The sequence below is a fragment of the Aotus nancymaae genome, unplaced genomic scaffold (genome assembly GCF_030222135.1).
Source record: "Aotus nancymaae isolate 86718 unplaced genomic scaffold, 86718_ANA_hifiasm-v0.15.2.pri h1tg000016l, whole genome shotgun sequence".
Lineage (NCBI taxonomy): Eukaryota > Metazoa > Chordata > Mammalia > Primates > Aotidae > Aotus > Aotus nancymaae.
Window position 1 is genome coordinate 73,989,615 of NW_026988428.1, and position 22,786 is coordinate 74,012,400.

The following is a 22,786-nucleotide window of genomic DNA, read 5'->3' on the forward strand; positions in this document are numbered from 1 at the left end:
GCTCAGCCAAGTAGCCCACACCGCTGCTATGCCTGTGGAGAGCATTCCTTTACTGCTCTACTTTCTTAGTAAACTTACTTTCACTTTACTCTATGGACTTGCCCCAAATTCTGTCTTGAGCGAAGTCCAAGAACCCTCTGTTGGGGTCTGGATTGAGAACCCTTTCCAGTAACACTCTGATCTTTACTTTTTGAAATGAAATAACAAAAATGTCTCAAGAAAAAAGTTATCTTCATATCAGAACAGGAGGAGAAACATTACGAGTTTAGGGCCAAATTTCCAGAGAAAAATCCTGAAAAGTTTTTGTCTAATTTTATTAATTTTATTTCGTCTAATTTTTATTCAACAACACATATATATTAAGTGCTGTTAACCATTCTTTTCTACTACTCCTTATGTCCCCTTTAACCTATTTTTGGACCTTTCCCCAGGACCCAAGTAAGAAGGCAAAATTTAGGTGTTATATTCTCTATCCATGTCATCTCTTCCTCCTCTGGCACAAAACCCACTCTTTCCACACATCAGCATGGAGCAGAGTCCAACCGATAAATCACGTGAAGTAATCTGCTTTGGAATCCACCCTGCTCTGCTCTTCCTTGACTGACATTTGTGTTTAACACAAACTTCCTTGATACTGGTTTTGATTCTCACTATTGCCTAGTACAGTTTATTGCAGACGGTTATAACAGCAAACATTTATATAGTAGTAGTGTTAGGCACTCTTCCAAGCACTTCACAAATATTTAGTCACTTAATTCTTTTTTTTTTTTTTTTTTTTTGAGACGGAGTTTCGCTCTTGTTACCCAGGCTAGAGTGCAATGGCGCGATCTCGGCTCACCGCAAGCTCCGTCTTCTGGGTTCAAGCAATTCTCCTGCCTCAGCCTCCCGAGTAGCTGGGACTACAGGCATGCGCCACCACGCCCAGCTAATTTTTATATTTTTATTACAGACGGGGTTTCACCATGTTGACCAGGATGGTCTCGATCTCTCGACCTCGTGATCCACCCGTCTCGGCCTCCCAAAGTGCTGGGATTATAGGCGTGAGCCACTGCGCCTGGCCTAGTCATTTAATTCTAATTTAATTTAATAATTTAATTCAAATATTGAGTCTAATTTAATTGCTCTGGATCACACAGCTAGTAAGCAGTGAGGTTGGGTTCCAACCCAGATCATTTGGCTTTAGAGTCCATGTTCTTAAAATCTGTCCTATGCTGTTTGTCCAGTAGATTCTCAAAAAGCATTTTTTTTATAAAATTAGCATTATTTTTAATATTACTTGTGTTTTTTAAATTGAGATATAATTCATAGACCATAAAATTTACCTTTTTAAAGTGTACAATTTAGTGGTTTTACTATAGTCACAAAGGTATGCTACTATCACCACTATCTTATTTTAGAATATTTCCATTACCCGAGAAAGAAATTCCTACCCAATAGCAGTCATTCCGTACTGCTCCCTTCCCCAGCCCCTGGCAATCATGAATTATCTTCTGTCTTTATGGATTTGCCTATTCAGGGCATTTCATGTAAACTGACTCGTACAGTGTGTGGACTTTTGTATCTGCCTGGCTTCTTTCACTTGCAAATGTTTTCAAGGATGATCCATGTTGTAGCATGAATGAGTACTTCATTCCTTTTTGACACTAAATAATACTGCATTGTATGGAATTACAGAGAGATTTTGTTTAGCCATTTATCAGTGGGTGGGCATTTGAATAGTTTTCACTTTTTCACATTTATAAAAAATGCTGCTGTGAACATTCACATACAAGTTTTTGCGTGGACATGTTTACATTTTTATTTGTATATAGGTAGGAGTGATATTGCTGATATGGTAACTCTATGTTTAAATTTTGAGGAACTAACCACTATTTTTGAAAATGACTGCATCACTTTATATTCCCACCAGTAATTTATAAGGAGTCCAGTATCTCCACATCCTTGACAAACACTTCTTGCTTTTTCTCTTTTTTATGGTAGCCCAACTAGTTGGTGTGAAATGATATCTCATTGTGGTTTTGATTTTCATTTCCCTGATGGTAAATAATGCTGAACATCTTCTCATGTGTTTATTGGTCATTTTTATATCTTCTTTAAAGAAATGTACATTCAAATCCTTTACCAATTTTTTTGATTGAACAATTTGTCTTTTTTTTTTTTTTTTTTTTGAGATGGAGTCTGGCTTTGTAGCCCAGGCTGGAGTGCAGTGGCGCAATCTCAACTCACTGCAACCTTGGCTCACTGCAACCTCCGCCTCCCGGGTCCCAGTTCAAGCAATTCTCCTACCTCAGCCTCCCAAGTAGCTGGGATTATGGGCACGAGCCACAACACCCAGCTAATTTTTGTATTTTTTAGTAGAGATGGGGTTTCACCATGTTGGCCAGTCTGGTCTTGAACTTCTGACCTTGTGATCCACCCGCCTCGGCCTCCCAAAGTGCTAGGATTACAGGCGTGAGCCACTGCGCCCAGCTGGACAATTTGTCTTTTTATTGTTGAGTTGTAAGTACTCAGTATATAGTTCAGAAACTAAACTCTAGATATATCATATGAAATATTTTATTCCATTCTGTATGTTGTCTTTTCACTTTTGATAATGTCCTTTGAAGTATAATAGTTTCTAATTCTGACAATTTTGTGTTTGATTGCCAGTGCTTTTGATGTGTGTCTAAGAAACCATTGCCTAACCAATACCACGAAGATTTACACCTATGTTTTTTTGTAAGAATTCTTTAGATTTAGTGCTTATATTCAGGCCTTTGGTTCATTTTGAATTAGTAAAGGTCCAACTTCATTCATTTGCATGTGAATATCCAATTATCCCAGCACAATCTGTTAAAAACACTCTTTTTCTGCTCTTTATTATTATTAAAGATAGTCTTTTTCAGCCTTATTTTTATTACTATTAGAGATAATGTCTCACTTTGTCACCCAGGCTGGAGTGCAATGGTGCGATCAGAACTCATTGCAGCCTCAAACTCTGGTCTCAAGGGATTTCCCTGTCTCAGCCTCCCAAGTATCTGGGATTACAGGTGGGTGCCATAGCATGCAGCCCACACAGTTTTTATTACTGCAGATTTACAGTAAGTTTTAAAATCATTAAGTGTGATTCCTCCGACTTTGTCTTTTTCAAGACTGTTTAGGCTATTCTGAATCCCTTTTGTTCTCATATAAATTTTAGAATCACTTTGACCATTTGGGAATTAAAAAAACAGCTGAGATTTTGATAGTGATTATGTTGAATACATAGATCAGTTTGGGGAGTACCACTGTCTTAACAGTATTAAGTCGTCCCATTAAATAAACAGTATGTCTTTCCATTCAGTTAGGTCTTCTTTAGCTTCTTTCAAGGATATTTGGGATATTTTGTAGTGTTTGGTGTACAAGTAACATTTGTTGATAATAACATTTAGAGTGTCATGACCGCTGAAGGTTAAACCAGAATTTGTGTGTGATTTAGTGAGACCATAGAATGTTCTGTCTCTGAAAGAATCAGGTTGGGCAACAAAGGCCTCCCGGAGACTGGCCGGAAATGCATTGTATGTGAAGTACCATGGTGTAAGGCCACTACTGATCCTTCTCATACCTGGATAAGTAGACAGAACATAGGGCACTGCATTCTGTAGCTGTCTTGGTGTCAGAACCCAGCTCATTTTCCCCTGAAAGCCCTAAGATGATCTAAATTTCCGAGGTTGTCATGAATTGCAGGGACAAGAGACTGTGTCCAAAGAATCCACATCCCTAACTTCCTACTAACATAAATAGTTCTGTTTATCCATCCTCCTACAGAGACCACTGCTCCCTAGGCACCCAAAATATGTCTGATTGAGGTTTAAATAAAAGCCCACAAAGACGCATCCCCCAATATCACCTCTAAACTCTAAATTCAGGTGTAAAGATGCTAGCACATCTAGCATAGAACAGAGAGCTCTATGCCAGGGTTCAGTGAACTTCTTTTTGTGAGCAATCTGTCTCATACACTATCTGAATATCTGTAAACCCACAACCTGTCACTAGGTTATGTATTGCTGATACTATCAAATCTTTATTGTCCATCTGTTTGTAGATATCCTAAGGTCACACTTTTATGACCTTAGTTCAAGTAGCCCTGCCTCTATTTCCTAGTAAATGTTAACTCAGCAAATTAAAAATAATTCGTTTTAATATTAGCCCCAAAAAAGCAGACTTAGAAAAATGATTCTGGTGTGGGAGGGAAGATTATAATTGTAGTTATAAATCACATTTGGTTTACCTACACTTCTTTTTTTCTAATGCTGCAAAACTGGAATATTTTTCAAAATTATCTCCATTTTTATAATAGAAAACCATTTCACAATAATTCATGGCTATTTTACCCACTTCATATAGCATGTGGAAACTCAAGTTTAAGTGAAAAGGTGACTTGCTTAAGTCAGAAAATGAATCAGAGATCCAATCAGATTTAGGAACTTCTAGTCATGAATCCCTTATTGGACTGTCCCTAAATACGAAACATGGATGAGGAAAAGAGAGACAGAGAATGAAATCAAGGTCACTTGGGGTTCTGGGAGCTGCTTGGGCTTCAAGAAGGGATGCAAACACAGCAGGTTCAACTCTCAGTGTCAGAAAGCCATGCCTTTCACGCACTGCAAATGAGGTAATCACACCATACCTTTTGTACCACTATAATCACACCTCCCTGCTACAGAAACAAAAAACATAATAACAGCAACCCTGTTGTTGTCTATTTCGTGATCTCTTTGACAAACACACGATAAAATGCAGCACGTGCTTCACAAATGCCATAAAATGCCCTATGTGTACAATAAGAAGGGTCCTTTGAAAGCAATGACAAAAACCTAATTCCAAATTTACTGGTGGGGGAACTAAGGCTCAGAGTTCAGATACCTCCCAACAGTTAATTATTACCTAAGCATTGTGTGTTGAATCTCCATCTGGTGCTCTTCCCACTACAATTTCCTACCCTTCATAAGGCTGACTGGATATTTCATCTATTTTCTTCAGGTGAGTTTTGTAGAAATGAGAATGAGGAAGAAGATCCTGGCCCTTGCAATTCACATTGTACATACACTTTCACAGTTTCTTCTGGGACTCTGGGATGCACATGCATCCCAAAATCTCTACCAGGCTATAGTATTTATATGAAGGCTATAGTATTTACATCCCAGTTTTGTTTTCACTGATGGGGCTTTAAGAATATTCTAATTAAATACTCTACTCCTTTTTTCTTCCTCAGCCAGAATGCACTCTGACTTACACAAAGATATCATCTTCAAGGAAAGTTAAAGGAGTCAGGCCTTGAGCCCTGTGAGGAAGGACCACAGAAATAGGAGTCCGGGAAGCCATGTGGTTTCACATCAAATGGGCCGGATTTGTGGAATCTGAGAATCTGAGAATAAGTCTTACAGAATAAATCTGACCACAGGTAGGTCAGAATCAATTTTCAGCATTCCTTCTGCCTCTCCTCCTTCCTTGAACCATAACCCAAACCTGTTAATTATATGACTCAAACCAATCTTTTCTTGCTGTTATAGCTTCTAACTGGCCAGAAGTGGTACTAAACTTCGGCCCAGGCTGAAGAGATGGCAAAGACTATGTAGGTGAGGGTCAACAGGAGCTTCCCCTGTCTGGGTGAAGCCAGCTCGATCTGACTTAACAGGGATTTTGGAGAAGTTGATTCTAAGCCTTTTTCGCTGACACAAACCAAGGGTAACTTGACATACAATTGGTCCTGATAGCTGACTACTGTCAGAAAAAAAAAAGTACTTGAGGTCAACTTCTCTAAACCCCGAATTAGCATCTTTGGCAAATATTTTTCACCACTTATTTGGTAGCATAATACGGATATAACATAATCCTGTCTCCTAAAGTTGTCCAACACAAATCCTGCATTTATCTCCTACAACACACTACATCTGGATAAATCTTTCAATGTCTGAGTGTACAACTAAAACCAATCATTTCAAGGCTTTTTCCAGAAAGGCACCTGACTTCAAGTGTGGATATTACATGTTGAAATGGTGTGGCTCTGTGTCCCAACCCTGATCTCATCTCAAAGTGTAGTCCCCATAACCCCCATGTGTCAGCGGAGGGACCCAGTGAGAGGTGATTAGATCATGGGGGTGGTTTCCCCAGGCTGTTCTCATGACAGTAAGTTCTCATGAGATCTGATGGTTTTATAACGGGCTCTTCCCTCTTTGCTTCCTTCACACGCTTTCCCTCACCTGCTGCCATGTAAGACCTGCCTGCTTCCCCTTCCACCCTGGTTACAAGTTTCCTGAGGCCTCCCCAGCCATGAGGAACTATGAGTCAATTAAACCTCTTTTCTTTTTAAATTACCCAGTCTTGGACAGTTCTTTATAGCAGTGTGAGGAAGGGCTAATAGACATGTGTATAACCATAGTGTATAGTTTGAAACACTTTTTTTCCTTAAACCTTTAGCATCTACTACTGTGTCCTTATTAGAATTCTAACTTAGCCTAGAATTATATACATATCATAATTTTAATTTAGATCACTATTCTAAAAATACCATGTTTCCATATATTCTGTTACCTAACAGTTGAGGTGGGAGGATTACTTGAGCCTGAGAAGTCAAGAATGCAGTGAGCTGTGATCATGCCACTGCAGTCCAGCCTGGGCAACAGAGTGAGACTCCATCTCAACAAACAAAACAAAACAAAACAAATTAACTGTTGATATTCCTTGTCATCACTATGCCATGAAGGGTTTTTATGAATGAGAAGTATGAGAAAATTGATTGAGATGACCTTCGGGGAGCACACAAGGCTCAGAAGCCTGGATATGACTCAGACTGCTGGGGGCTAAAGAAAGAGTGAGCATCACGAAATGTTTCTGCTTCCTGAAGACTCACCCTTAGGAGGCAGTATTCACAGTATGATAGGGCTGAACTCTAACTGCCCAATTCAGCAGAAGGTGTAGGGAGGAAAAGCTAGGGAAGAAGGCCGCCTGGGCTGACGAGGTGAGAACAACTGTAGGAAAAGAGGTTTTAAGCCAATGAATGGATAGAAACCCCTTTCATCCCAGTTAGCCTTTTCATATCCAGAGGTGACTGTCTCCCTTAAACTCTAAACTATCTTTTTATTATTCTGGTTAGAAATCTCAAAAAAATTCTGAGAAGTTAAAAAATAAAAGACTTTTTCTTTCAAACCTGGAAGAATCTCCAGCGATTTTCTAGTCAACGTCTACCCTTCATTTTTGAAAGGAATGAAAATAATAATAAAACAACTAAGGACCCCTGAGGTAGGTGCCTTGTTATTTGCTCACAAAGAGAGTACCAGAGCTTAAAACAGATTTCAGGTCCCCTGGACTGAGAACTGAGAGAGGACTCTATCCACTCTACACTGATGTCTGTATAATTAGTTTCTTTCTTTTTCTTTTTTTTTAGATGGAGTTTCACACTTGTCATCCAGGGTGTGTAGTGGCATGATCTTGGCTCACTGCAACCTCTGCCACCTGGGTTCAAGCGAATCTCCTGCCTCAGCCTCCTGAGTAGCTGGGATTATAGGCACCTGCCACCATGCCCAGCTAATTTTTTTATTTTTTGTATATTTAGTAGAGACTGGGTTTCACCATGTTGGCAAAGCTGGTCTTGAACTCCTGACCGCAGGTGATCTGCCCGCCTTGGCCTCCCAAAGTGCTGGGATTACAGGCATGAGCCACTGCACCTGACTGTAATTGCTTCTTTACCTTTGTGCATATTTATTCCCTTCTACTTTCATTTTCTCCAGTTAGAAACTATGCCAAGTCATGATATGCTAATACCCAACCTACTTATTCAGTACTTAACCAGTTTGCCTATGAGTATCTGTTTCTTCCCAACAAGACTGCAATTTCCTTGAGTCCACAGTCAGCTTCTGTAGGTCCCTCATAAGCATAGCCCAGAAGTAGGCACAAAACAGTAGCCACATCTAAATTCAGAAAGCATGTTGGGGAACTAGAGACTGGGCTGGTGGGGAGCACAAAAATGAAATGGCAAAGTAAGAAGAAAAAACAGGAAACGTTCATGAGAATAAAAATTTAGGGACCAGCTATTTTGTTCATTGCTGTAGCCCTAGCACCAAGAGCAGTATCTGGCATATATTAGAATTCATATGTTTGTTGAATAAATACGTAGCTAAATTCACCTATGAAAATAGCATTGGATCTGCAAAAAGCTTTATTGAAAAATGATCTATAGAAACTAATTGAGCATAAAGGATTAAACTATAATACTAAAAGTGCAAAAGAGAATGGGGAGTAGTTTCTAACAGTGTTATATAGGAAGTACATGGTTAATTAGCTTAATTTAGCCATTCAACAATGTATACATATTTCAAAACAACATGTATATGAAAAATATATATAATTTTTAAGTTTTAAAATTAAATGTAAATTTTAAATATATATATAATAAGAATAAAGAATACCCAGTTGGGAAATCTCAGGTATGGTAGGCAGAATAATGGCTTCCCAAAGATGTCCATGTCCTAATCTCCAGAACCTATGAATATGTTGATTTTCAATAATGTTGAAATAGCAAAGGAGAATTAAGGTTAGAGATGAAATGAATCAACTGACCTTAAAATAGAAAGATTACTCTGGATTACTCAGTGAGTCCAGTACAATTACAAGAATCTTTAAATGTGGGAAAGGCAAAAGTGTGAGTGTCAGCATGAGAAGACACAAGAAACACTCGACCGGCCATTGCTGGCTTTGAAGATGGAGGAAGGGGCCATGAGCCAAGGACTGTAGCAGCCTCTAGAGACTGGAGGAGGCAAGGAAACTGATTCTCCCTTAGAGCCTCCAAAATGAACCATCCATCTGGAGACCTGCCCATCCATTTTTACTTTTGCCCTCCAGAACTGTAAGACAAAATGTTATGTTGTTTTAAGCCACCACCTTTGTGGTAATTTGTTACAGTGGCAACAGGAAATGTATACGTTCAGGTTAAGAGCTGCAGAATTACATAACTCCTAGCAGAACTTCACAGCACATGTTTGTTGGGACTGGTTGTAAGGGCTTTGGAAAGGTGGGAAATAGTTTCTGCCTGAGACAACTGAAATAGATGCAATGCTCAACTAACTTGTGCATAATTAAAGACATTAGTTGTTAATGGGTTGAACTGTATGCCCCTCCAAAATTAATATGTTGACATTCTATCCCAGTAACTCATAATGTGACTTTATTTGGAGATGATAGTGCAGAGATAGTAAACTACTATATGATCCAGCAATCCCACTATTGGGTATATATCCAAAGAAAATGAAATCAGTATGAGGTAATTAGGATGGATCCTAATCCAATAAGACTAGTGTCCTTATAAAAAGGGGAAATTCAGAGACAGATACTCACAGGGAGAACACTACATAACACATGAAGACAGCCATCTACAAGCCAAAGAAAGATGCCTGGAATAGATGCTGCCCTCATGGCCCTTAGAAGGAATCGATGCTGCCAACAACTTAGTTTTGGACAGCTAGCCTCCTGAACTGTGAGACAATCATTTCGTTGTTTAAGCCGGGGGTCACCAACACCCAGGGTGCCAACACTAGGGCACACAGCAGGAAGTGAGCAGTGGGTGAGCCAGCAAAGCTTTATCTGTATTTACAGCCACTCCCCATCGCTGTCACTGCCTCCTGAGCGCCTCCTCCTATCAGATAAGCCACAGCATTAGATTTTCTTCCTTTCTCTCTCTTCCTTTCTCTTTCTCTTGTATTTTTGGTAGAGACGGGTTTTGCCAAGTTGCCCAGGCTGGTCACAAACTCCTAAGCTCAGGGTGATCCACCTACCGCGTCCTCCCAAAGTGTTGGGATCACAGGCGTGAGCCACCGTGCCTGCAGGCATTAGATTCTCACAGGAGCATGAACCCTGTTGTGAACTTCGCATGTGAGGGATATAGGTTGGGAACTCCTTATGAGAATCTAATGCCTGATGATGTGAGACAGAACAGTTTCATCCTGAAATCATCCCCCCCCCCAAGCTCATCTGCATCCGTGAAAAAATTGTCTTCCACAAAATCCGTCCCTGTGCCTGGTGCCAAAAACGTTGGGGACCACTGGTTGAAGCCAACCAGTTTGTGGTACTTTGTTACAGCAGCCCTAGCAAACTCACACAGTAATGGAGGCACTGAAAGAAAAAGTATATGATTTTCATTGAAGCAAATACTTCAGATGTCTCACTGAAAGACCTAGCTGTCCCCTAGCTAGCAGTCAGTGGAGATTGCGGTGTACTGGGGGGGAAACCAGGTAGACAGCACAGAGTTCTGTTTGCAGGTGTATTTCAGTTGAGCTGTGCTGCACATTACGGTAACCAACTCCTTTACTGACACAACTACTTCCCACTCAGTAGGAAGGAAGTGTGGTCGCATAGGTGTAAGAAACTCCAGCGTGGAGAGGGCTCATTACAGAGGAAAGCAACAATCCCAGAAATGAAAGAAAGCAAGAAGACAAAAGGGAGGTGAGGGGTTGACAGAGAAAAATGAAAGAGAAAAAAAAAGACATTAAAAAGAAAACAGAGGCCAACATGGTGAAACCCATCTCTACTAAAACTACAAAAAAAAATTAGCGGGGCTTGGTAGCGGACGCCTGTAGTCCCAGCTGCTCGGGAGGCTGAGGCAGGAGAATCACTTGAACCTGGGAGGGGGAGGTTGCAGTGGGCCGAGATCGCGCCATTGCACTCCAGCCTGGGAGACAGAGCGAGACTCCTTCCCCGCCCCCGGCCCAAAAGAAAGAAAACAGTGATTCAGTCAGTCAACAAGGGATAGCACATCACACTGTACAGTTTTTAAGCATGGTTATTGACATCTCATTTAAATATCGCAACGACCCTGGAAAGTAATTACCGTATTTATGCTTCGCAGATGAGGGAGCCGAAGTTGAAAGCAGTGAGCCCACGGTCTGAACGGCTATGCAATCCTCTGACAAGAAATTTCTGTAACCTCATTCTTTCTCTCTCCTCCCTCTCCTGATGGCCCCCTCTCCAGGAATGAACAGAGGTCCCCCATTCCTGGGCTTTCTCATGTTTCTCTCTGCACCAAATCTGCTGAGGCAGGTATAGTCCCTCACCATAGAAACACAGAAGCCAAACATGCTTGTTCCGAAGAAACACAGGTCAACTCGCCTGGCAATTTTTGTTTGTTCACATAAATACAAACAGCGGATCTTAACCGTTCCGCTCCCAGCCTCTTACCTTTTCCTCCTTTCCCAACTGCAAGGTCCGTGCGTCCCCAGCTGCCTCCCCGCCATTCCCCTCCCACCCTCTTCACCGCCCCCTCCCCGCGCCCGGCCCCCGCGCCCCGTCCACTACCGTGTCCCTCCTCGGGTCACTCCGACTTCAGATGGGACCGGCCCAGGCAGAGGGGAAATAGACTGGGTTGGGTAGGGCAAGGCGTGCCAGCCTCACGGAAACGCTTCCAGTCCCTCCTTCCCACTGCGGGGCGTGGCTGCCGGCAGAGGATGGAGTTCGGGCGGGCTCCCGCGAAGGGAAGTCTGCGGGCTCCGAGGTTTCCGGGACTCGCCACACGCGAGCCACGGGAAACCTCTGCTGAAACTGTAAAGGCTGGGCTTGTTGCTGATCTGCACTCATTTCTTACTCCAGGGATCGCTAGATGGTCAGGTATCACGGAGACTCCCGCCCAGGTGAAAACGGAGTCACTATACAGGGCAACAGCGCCACCCCACGGCCGGGCCCATAGCAGCGGCCTCCATTGGCGCCTAAAACGGTCAGGATTCACATTCAGGTGGATTATTCCGCGCCAGGAACGTTCTCCACCTGAAGGCTGCCGTGGTGATACAAGACAGTACCGAGGGGCCGGGCGTGGTGGCTCACGCCTGTAATCCCAGCATTTTGGGAGGCCGAGGTGAGTGGATCACCTGAGGTCAGCAGTTCGAGACCAGCCTGTCCAACATAGTCCTATCTGTACTAAAAATACAAAAATTAGCCGGAGGTGGTGGGGGGCACCTGTAGTCCCAGCTACACAGGAGGCTGAAGCAGTAGAATCACTTGAACCTGGGAGGCGGAGATTGCAGTGAGCCGAAATTGCATCACGGCACTTCAGTCTGGGTGACAGAGCAAGACCCTGTCTCAAAAAAAAAAAAAAAAAAAAGAAAAGAAAAGAAAAAAAAGATAGTATTGACTACTGCGGAGACGTGGGGGAACCTATAAGGAATTAATAGGAATTAAAAATCCCAAGATATGGAATTGATCATTATTATATACTGGTTTCTCCTATAGGGAAACAGTGAAGAAGGTAGTTATGTTACCTGCCCACATGGAAATTAAAATAAGAGAAAAAATACTTAAGAAAATAAATAGCTGAAGGAATTCCAAGTTAGATATTAACATCTAATACAAATGTTATTGAAGAACTATGTGTCATAGGTAACTTGAATATGTGACCAATTTGTTCATCGTTGAATGCATACCAAACACAAACTCACATTCATTAGAGCAAAAAGAACTTGGGTGCAATGTAATGTGGCTAATGGTTGATTTTATGGTATGTGAATTTTACCTCAAAAGAAGGAAGACATCTTATCAGTTAGTTATTCTTTCCATTCTTTATGTCACAAGTGATAAAGCCAAATAAACTGATTGGAACTTTATGTTTTGTAATTTTCTACTCTACTTTCCCAAGCATGCTCCTTGATGACAGATACAGTGGTTTAATCATTTTTTAAATTTTTGGAGTATATTGCTAGGCACCCATTCTGATGTACAGAATTTCGTTTAAAATCTAGTTACTATTGTAGTAATAGAAGTTATAACCTCTAGGATTTAAAATAAAACAAAATATAATACAGAAGGGGGAGCCAAAATTTTACTCTCCAGTTTTGTTGAGTAAATCAAATAAATTACATATTAAAACATTTTTGAGATACAGAAAACACTGGAAATGATAATGCTCAGATACAGAAACAGCTAAGTACTATATAGTCTGAGTTAAACAGCAAACACAAGGAGGTATATGTGTAGCTAGTCCCACACATTATACTCATGAATAAGATGGTTTGAATATCCATTATTTCTCTTTTCTCTTCAAGTTTTCATTCCATTATAATTTCAATTATTAGCTCCATCTCAAATGTATGGACCTCCAACTCATTGTCAACAATACTTTGGCCCCAGCATTTCTACCAGATTATTTCTGCCTCATTATTAATTCCATAGGAATTTGTTGCATGCCCATTATCTCGCTGTCCAGATTAAGTATTGAACAGTAGTAGGAAGTCACATTGAAATAGACCCTGGAGGTCTCTTCCTTCTCCAGTTTACTCTACATGAACCTTAACTACCAGACCCTGCTCTCCTCTAAACTGTTACAGTCATCCATCCACGTGTTACTTAGGATATTCCCTCTTGTATAATTCTGCAGTTGTGAGGAAGGAATTTATTGGTTTAGTGTAGTGGAATCTATTTACAGAAGGCATGGAGGAGTCCCTGGAAAGTCATTCATTATAAGGAAAAAGAAAAAGCACAAAGGTATTTTCGACTAACAAGAATAGCTTGGGGTTCAGCATTATGTCTGCATCTCAATGTCCTTTGGCCAAACCCTTATGAAATAACAGAATCCTAGTGAGAGGGGACTCTAAGTACAACTGGTAACTTCACAGAAAAATACAACGACAACAAAACTGTATAAGACCTTGTGTACATAAGGTAGCTTTGCTTTGGAACTGTTTTCAAGGGAATATAACACAAAAGCGGGGCAGGTGAATTTTTCCAACTTTATCTGTAAACGCAAAAGGGCAAGCAGTGGCTACCAGTGGCTCCACAGGGTCCTGAGGCTTACCTGAAAGGCTTGCACTGGCACAGAGGATCAGAGCCACTTTGATGAAAGCTATAAACAGTCAGTGGTAGAATCACTGCAGCAATGCCTGGCAGCTAAATGGAGCTTCCCAGGCACTTAGAGACCAGTAGACATCACCAGAGGAAATCTAAGACAAGGAAAAGAGTGGATTCTATGTAGTAGCTTGGGTTTGGCGTTGTGAAAATTTATGAGGTCCTCTATTATCTTGAGGATCTTCAAGGACAGTTGGGGAAAAGATCTTTTAAGAAAAAAACCAGAGGTTCTGCAACCAACTAAAGGCAGCGATAAGAGTGTGAGAAATTACTATTCATGTGACCTCATGTTTACCCTAGAGAATTGGTATATCCTAGAGAATATTGATCATTGGTAAGCTTCCATGTATATGCTGTTTCTTTTTACATTATGTATTAGTTTTCTATGGCTAAGATAACACATTACCACAAACTTACCACAAACTTACCACAAAATTTTACAGTTCTGTAAGCCAGAAGTCAACGAAGTTCTTCGTGGGTTAAAATCAAGTTATTAGCAGGGCTGTATTCATTTCTAGAGGTTCCTGGGAAGAATTTGTTTTCTAGCCTTTTCCAACTTATAAAGGTCTCCCATATTCTTTGATTGATAGCCTTCCTTCCCCCACCCCCATCTTCAAAGCCAGCAGTGGCTGGTTGAGTCCTCTCACATCAGGTGTGTGTTTCTGTGACCCTTCTGTCATTGCTGTGTGTTCTGCTCTCTCTCTGACCACAGATGGGAAAGTTTCTCCACCTTTAAGGACTCACGTGATGATTAGATTGGGCCCACAGGATAATCTTCTTCTCTGAAGCTCCATAACCTCAGTCACATCACAATGTCAATTTTGCCATTAAAGGTAGAATAATTGTTACCGGTGGAGGGTGTCCAGGTTCTTGGCATTTTGAACAAAGAATTGGACAAAAGGCACAAACAAAGCAACGAAAGAAAAACACAGATTTATTAAAATAAAAGTACACTCCACAGACTGAGCAGGTTCTAGCAAGTGGCTTAAGAGCCTGGTTAAAGAATTTTCTGGGGTTTAAATACTCTCTAGAGGTTTCCTGTTGGTTACTTAGTTTAAATCCTATGTAAATGAGGTAGTGGCCCACAACGAGTCTGATTGGTTGTGGAAAATGACCAATCAGAGGCTGAAGTGAAGTTACAAAGTTACACATGAAGACCTGGCCTGCAACCAGTCTGATTGGTTGCAGGAGGCGACCAAATAGGTTCTTTCATTTTTCATCTTCAACACAGAAAGGGGTAGAGGGGGGAGTTGCAAAGGGAGTATCCTCTGATCCTTTTGTTACTTGGGTGTGGAGAGGTGGGGTTTTCCTTTTGATCCAGTTCTAGGAAATCAGCGCCGATTGGCCTTAGGTTCTTTACCTTCAGACCCTAGTCTCCTGCCTCATAATCACAGGTTCTGAGGATTAGGGTGTGGACATCTTTGGGGGCCATTATTCTGCCTACCACGTTGCTTGGAAGAGCTCCCAGTATTAGGTCCATGTCTTACACCTCCTTGTAGTCTCTGTTTCCTGTAAATACTAAAAGATCAATACATGCTGTTGACCATAAAAGAAGTATACCACGTGCCAATACTTTTAGTCTCATCAAGAACATTCATTCTCCCTGTAGATTAAAAAAATTTGATAATTAAGGATATTATGCCAACCACTTTGGTCCACTCATTATTTTCTTCTCATTTTCTTTCTTTCCCCAGGATTCTCATGGAGTCATTCAGTTTAGAATGATTTTTAGAGATCACTGACCTACAGCTGAATTCCAGAGCTAAAGCAGATTGACCTTTCTGGGTCCCAGTTTCTCACTTGTAAAATGAAAAGGTTAGTCTGTATTAGCCTCATTTTCTTGTCAGGGTTCATATTCCACGCTCCTCTAATAATTGAATGCAAATCCATCTCCCCCTAACTCCTGCCTGCTAGAGGTATTGCACACACTGTGGAACATCCCTGGCGGGTAAATATCCAGTGTTGTCTACGCTTCTTCAGTGCTGAGGACTTGCCACTAGGCAGCTTATTCCATTCATAACATCTAATTTTCAGAAATTTTTTTCTCATACTTAACCTCTCTAACCTCCAATTTGTTTATAGGTAAAATGAAATAAAAAAGGTCTACCTCACAGAGTTGTTGAAAGTTCAAATAAAAAAAATACTTTAAAGTACTTCTTGGGCCGGGCGCGGTGGCTCACGCCTGTAATCCCAATTCTTTGGGAGGCCGAGGCACGTGAATCGTGAAGTCAAGGGATCGAGACCATCCTGGCCAACATGGTGAAACCCCGTCTCTACTAAAAATACAAAAATTAGCTGGGCGTGGTGGCACGTGCCTGGAGTCCCAGCTACTCGGGAGGCTGAGGCAGAAGAATCGCTTGAACCCGGAAGGCGGAGGTTGCAGTGAGCCGAGACTGCGCCACTGTGCTCCAGCCTGGCGACAGAGCAAGACTCCGTCTCAAAAAAAAAAAAAAAGAAAGTACCTCTTGAAAATCAAAAGCACTACGTGTTAATTGTCATATTATTATTACCTAATATTACTAATAATAACTTAGGTTTCTATTAATCTATACTTGTGCAACCTATGGTGGATTGTACATTTATCTTTTAAACACTTTATCTTGTTCATCTCAGTCACCTTCGAGTAAAACATTAAAAATAATTCTGAATCAAAATTCTGACATTATCCCTTTGTGACTATGCTACTGAGATATTTTCAACTAGATACCTGATTTTTTTTTTTGAGACGAGTCTCGCTCTGTCGCCCAGGCTGGCTAGAGTGCAGTGGTGCAATCTTAGCTGACTGCAACCTCTGTCTCCTTGGTAAAGCAATTCTCCTGTCTCAGCTTCCCAAGTAGCGAGGATTACAGGCATATGCCACCACGCCCAGCTAATGTTTGTATTTTTAGTAGATATGGGGTTTCACCGTGTTAGCCAGGATGGTCTCAATTTTCTGACCTCGTGATTTGCCCGCCTCGGCCTCCCAAAGTGCTGGGATTACAGGCATGAGCCACCACGCCCGGCCTATACTTGTTTTTTTCACAAAAGCACCCTTTTTATATTATTTCCATCTACTTCATTGATAAAGGTAAAAAGAAGGGAGTTTTAACAATACCACTAAATAATATCTAAAGGTTGGTACTAATTATTCAATAAGCAGTCTTTAAATGTGATTTTTCAAATAGCTACTTCCCTCCCTAAGGGACTAAAAGCTTCAAGTTAAGAACACTGTATCCACTGACCTGCTCAAATCAGGAAGCTGGGAAATGCCACATAGATGTGTTCAGTCTTTTTGCCTCCATTTCACATCATCAGTTATCAGTAACAGTCATACCTTCTAAATCTCTCTTTATCTTGTCTCTTTTCTCTCTTCCATTATCTGAATTCACCCCTCTTCTTTTCCTGCATGAATTTCTGTAAGATTCTTCTAACTGGTCTTCACTCCTCAACCTCACCTTCTAATTTTTCATTTTATTGCCAGCGTAATTTTTCCAATGAGTATGTCTTATCATGAAATACCTACCCCCATTTAAAACCTTTATAAAATAAAATTTCTTAATGATGATTTCTTACATTACAAAATGTACATTTTATTAAAAAATATAATTCTGTAATCATTACGAAATAAAATTTCATCACAAAATAAAATTACATCATTACAAAATAAAATTTCTTAATTATGGTGAATCTCCCTTAACACTCACCTTATCTATACTTCCTAATAGCCACCAATCATACTAAATATTCATTTTTTTCCTACAAAACCAAAGAAACAAGTTCTAAATCCTCTCACCCAACAAGCATTTGCATACTGTTTCTTATGTTTGTAATGCCCTAATTTACCTAATAATTCCTCCTAGTTCTTTAGAATGCAGGTCACCTTTGAGAAATAAATGGTCCCTGAACTTGACTCTGAATGTACATTTATCTTTCAAACACTTTATGTTGTTCTGCATCCTCTCCTATGCAAACTGTCCTTCTTTCTACTCAGCACCAGAGTGTTTCTCATTTGTAGTTTCCTTGTTCGTTTCTTCTAATAGGCTATATTCTCCTTAAAAACGGAGACCTCGGCCGGGCGCGGTGGCTCAAGCCTGTAATCCCAGCACTTTGGGAGGCCGAGGCGGGTGGATCACGAGGTCAAGAGATCGAGACCATCCTGGTCAACATGGTGAAACCCCGTCTCTACTAATACAAAAAATTAGCTGGGCATGGTGGCGCGTGCCTGTAATCCCAGCTACTCAGGAGGCTGAGGCAGGAGAATTGCCTGAACCCAGGAGGCGGAGGTTGCGGTGAGCTGAGATCGCGCCATTGCACTCCAGCCTGGGTAACGAGCCAAACTCCGTCTCAAAAAAACAAAAACAAAAAAAAAAACGGAGACCTCAATTTCTCACTATTTGTGCCAGGACATGTTTGTCAAATATGGGAAGATCAGAAAAAGTGCTGGTCTTACATTGAAGTCTCAAAATACTTTCAGACTTATCATTTTGTTTGAACTCTATAAAACCTTAGTGAAACAGAGAGGATAGATGATGTAAAGAACAAATAATTTTTACTGAGATTCAGTGACTGTGTCTTGTTCATAGTCACACAGAAAGTAAGCTGCAAAGTCAATATTTGCCAAATTAAATGCTTTATTAAATACACATTAGTGCTCAAATACATAAAAATTGCTAGTAGAATCAACTTTAAAAATATAACTATGTGCTAAAGTCTCTCAGAGCTGATTAAGAAATGCATCGAGATTAGGAAGCCCAAATCTCATCAAGGATTCATTGATATCATAATGATGCCACGGTCTGAATAGAGTCCAGAAAAAAAAAAAAAAAAACCAGAGTGAAATTTATGTATTCAACATTACTAAGGGGAAACATGCTTTTATCACATTATGTGAACACTTTGTGTAGCATAAGGTTGCTATTACTGCATAATGCAAGATACCCTGTACCTCCCCGGGTCTCCCCAGGGAGACTGTGTCAAATATATATATTTCAAAAACTCTAAACATATTCCCACAGCAATGCACTTGTGATTTACTATTCCTAGAGCACTCTAGATTTCTCCTCAGCTACCTGCCAACATCACTTCCTTCAGGTCTCTGCTCACATGTAATCTTATCAGTGAAGCCTTTCCTGACCACCCAACCCCACTCCATCTTGGCACATATAATCATCCTTGCCATTATTTTCCCTTTAGAGCTTATCAGCTCCAAACATACTATACAATCACTTCTTTATTTATACTCTTTCTTTCTTAACTTTTTAAAGACAGGGTCTTGCTTGGATCACAGAAATATCTCCAAACCCTAAAACAGTATCTGGTACATCATAGCCACTTAATAAATATTTATGAAATGGATGAGTGAATGAGTCAATGATCCATGGGATATAGTATGAGGTATAGTTGCACGTTTTGGAGGCAAACTATTTGCTTCTTCTTATAGATGCAGTGCACCTTTTAGCTACTTGTGTTTCTTAGAACTAAATTTAATACAAAACCTTGGAACCAAATTTATGGCCAATGGTATAAATTCCAGTCCCAGGGCAGAGAAGATGAGATGAGACACCCCAGTTCAAACAGTAAGGCGAGGACAATGGGGCAAATTCCTCCTTCCTTTGCCTTTTGCTCTATTCAGCCCCTCAGTGCATTAGATGAGGCCCACACACGTTGGGGAGGGCAATCTACTTTACTGAGTTCACAGGATCAAATGCTAACATCTCCCAAAACACCCTCACAAACACACTCAGAAATAATGTTTTATCTGGGCACCCTGTCTCCAGTCAAGGTGATGTATAAAATTAACCATCACAAGTCTACACCTTGCCAACTTGGCATTCATACACATCTTCTAAACCATACTTTAATCTCCAAATAAAGACAACAACATCATAATTCCACCTAACATGATACAATTACCCTGCATATAACAAAAGTTGGCAGTTACCCTGTTCCCAAAAAAGGAGGTAAAGTCCTTGAGCAGTGTGTATTCTCCTTGATATACCATGACTTAAATACCATGATATAAAATAAACATCAATTCTCTATATATGTGAGTTTCAAATCCACAGATTCACCAAGTGCAGGTTGAAAATATTCATTAAAAAATGGATGGTTGCATCTTTACTGAACATATACAGACTTTTTCCTTGTCATGACTCCCTAAAAAATATGGGATACCAACTGTTTACATAGCATTTACATAGTATTAGGTGTTATAAGTAATATAGAGATGATTTAAAGTATATGGGAGGATGTACACAAGTTATATGCAAATACTATACCACTTTCTTTTTCTAAGGGACTTGAGCATCTGTGAATTTTGGTATCAGCAGGGGGTCCTGGAAGCAATTCTCCATGGATACCGAGGAACAACTGTACTTAAACTCTATGGCTATACAATGAATATATCCAATGTTACATGATAAGGGAATAAGAGAGGAAAGAAAACAAACATGCACACAAACACAAGTGTATTCATGGAAAAAGAAGGAGGAAGTACTCATGGCAATTACAGTCCTTATTTTTGTAACTGGTCACATGGTTGTAGCTGGTATTTGCAATAGCATCTTTATCTACCTATTCTGTGTTCCTTTTGCTTTTAACAACACCTCAGCTGGTCATGAGTCTTTATCAGGTGGTGTGACCAAAACCTTCATTTCTGAAGGATCTGCTCCTTCAGTACTGCTCCCTAGACTGGTTTGTTATAGTTTCATTGACCTTAATCACAGAGCATGTAATCTAAGAGATGCCCTAAGGGTTTCCTGTATTCCAGACATGTTCTTCCTTATTTCCATTGTGACGCAGTTGTCCAATTTTGCCCTAGGAGTCAGGATCTTCCTCTGCTAAGGACAGAATTCCCATGGGACACAGGAGAGGTCTACCCATATAGCTCTTCTTCAAATATTTTTTGCCACTAATTTTCCAATCATGATCCTTCCAAATCCCTGAGCATCCAGTGAAACCACTGGCCACAGCCCATAAATCAGTATATAACCATATTTTTAGCCATTTTCTGTTACAAGCAAAGTGAACAATCAGGTGCACTGCTCACAGTTCTGCCCATTGAGGGGTTTCCCTTTAACACTGTCTTTCATGGATGTTCCGTAGTGGGGCTTTAGTGCTGCAATTGTCTAATTTCAGATGGTGCCTACGTATAGTACAGAACCATCTGTAAACCAGACCTAAGTCTTCTCTTCCTCTGACCACTGATCACAAGGCCCTCCCAGTGAGGTTGTAAGCGCAGGCTGGGAGAGAGAAGGCAGTATAGCCCAAGTGGGCATTTGGGCCACTTTTCATGTAACCTTCTTGTGCCTTCAGGCCTGCTCAGGCCTGATCATGTACATACTACTTCCATTTGATGGTGGAGTATTGCTGGCATACTCAATTTTATGGTTTTGTGGGGCCAGATAACACCCAGTTCGTGGTGGGTGGCTCAGGTCCAGTTGACTTAGTGGCGTGTAATTAAGTAGTCAGTGTCTACTAGGCCCAGTAGCATACCAAGAGTTGTTTATCATAAGAATAGTAATTATCTGTGGTTGATGGGACAGCGCCTTGCTCCAAAATCCTAAAGGCTTTTCCTGTGATTTGCCTAAGGGGACCTGCCAAAGACTCCCAACCACATCCTGATCTGTCACTGATACTTCAAGCTCCATATGGCCCAAGTAGCAGAGCAGCTTGCACAGCAGCCAGGACCTGTTGCAGAGGCTTGTCTTGCTCTGGGCCACACTCAGAACCAGCAACTTTTCAGTTCACTTGTAAATGGGCCAGAGTAGTACACCCAAATGAGTAATATGTTCCTTCAAAATCCAAAGAGACACACTAGGTGTTGTGCCTCTTTCTTGCTGGTAGAACAGCCAGATGCAACAGCTTATCCTTCACCTTAGAAGGGATATCTCAACATGACCCACGTCACTGCATCCTAGAAGTTTCACCAAGGAAGATCCCTGAATTTCCAACAGATTTATTTCCCACCCTCTGACATGTATATTTCTTACCACTAAGTCTAGAATAGTTGCCGCTTCTTGCTCATGAGGTCCAATCAGCATAAGTCATCAGTGTAATGAACCGCTGTGATATCTTGATGAAGAGAAAGTCAATCAAGATCACTGAGAACTAAATTATAACATAGGTCTGGCAAGATGACCTTCTGACATGCTTTGGCTCTGTGTCCCAACCCAAATCTCATCTCAAATTGTAATCCCCACATGTCAAGGGAGGGACCTGATGGGAGGTGATTAGATCATAGGGGCAGTTTCCCCCATGCTATTCTCATTATAGTAAATTAGTTCTGACTAGATCTGATAGTTTTAAAAGTGTTGCACTTTCCCCTGCCCCCTACTGCCACGTAAGATGTGCCTTGCTTCCCCTTTGCCTTCCACCATGATTGTAAGTTTCCTGAGGCCTCCCCAATCATGCAGAACTAATATAATTTGGCTGTGTCTCCTCCCAAATCTCATCTTGTAGTTCCCATAATCCCCACATGTCATGGGAGGGACCCAGTGGGAGGTAACTGAATCATGGGGTTGGTTACCCCCATGCTGCTGTTCTTGTGAGTTCTTATGAGATCTATTTTATAAGGGGCTTTTCCCTCTTGTTTGGCAATTCTCTTTCCTGCCACCATGTGAAGAAGGGAATGTTTGCTTCCCCTTCTTCCATGATTATGTTTCCTGTGGCCTCCTCAGTCATGCTGAACTGCGAGTCAATTAAACTTTTTTCTTTTATAAATTACCCAGTCTTAGGTATGTCTTTATTGGCAGTGTTGAAAAAGACAAATACAAGAACTGAGTCAATTAAACCTCTTTATAAATTACACACGCTCAGGTAGTTCTTTATAGTAGTATGAAAATAGGGCAATACAGAAAATTGATGCTGGGAATTTGGGGCACTGCTATAAAGATACCTAAAAATGTGAAAGCGACTTTGGAACTCAGTAACAGGCAGAGCTTGGAACAGTTGGGAAGGCTCAGAAGAA

At 40.9% G+C, this 22,786-nt stretch overlaps 1 protein-coding gene across 6 annotated transcripts in view; it reads right to left on the reverse strand.

The window, feature by feature from the left end:
- STYK1 (serine/threonine/tyrosine kinase 1) overlaps positions 1 to 11,561 on the reverse strand; it is a 52,157-nt gene extending 40,596 nt beyond the window's left edge. For 2 of the 6 annotated variants that reach the window (XM_021667830.2, XM_021667824.2), the window contains exon 1: positions 11,305 to 11,561. The gene's annotated coding sequence lies outside the window, so the exon portion shown is untranslated. The other 4 variants (XM_021667829.2, XM_064377666.1, XM_021667822.2 and 1 more) reach the window with 4 other exon arrangements.
- Between the last annotated feature and the right edge of the window lie 11,225 nt (positions 11,562 to 22,786).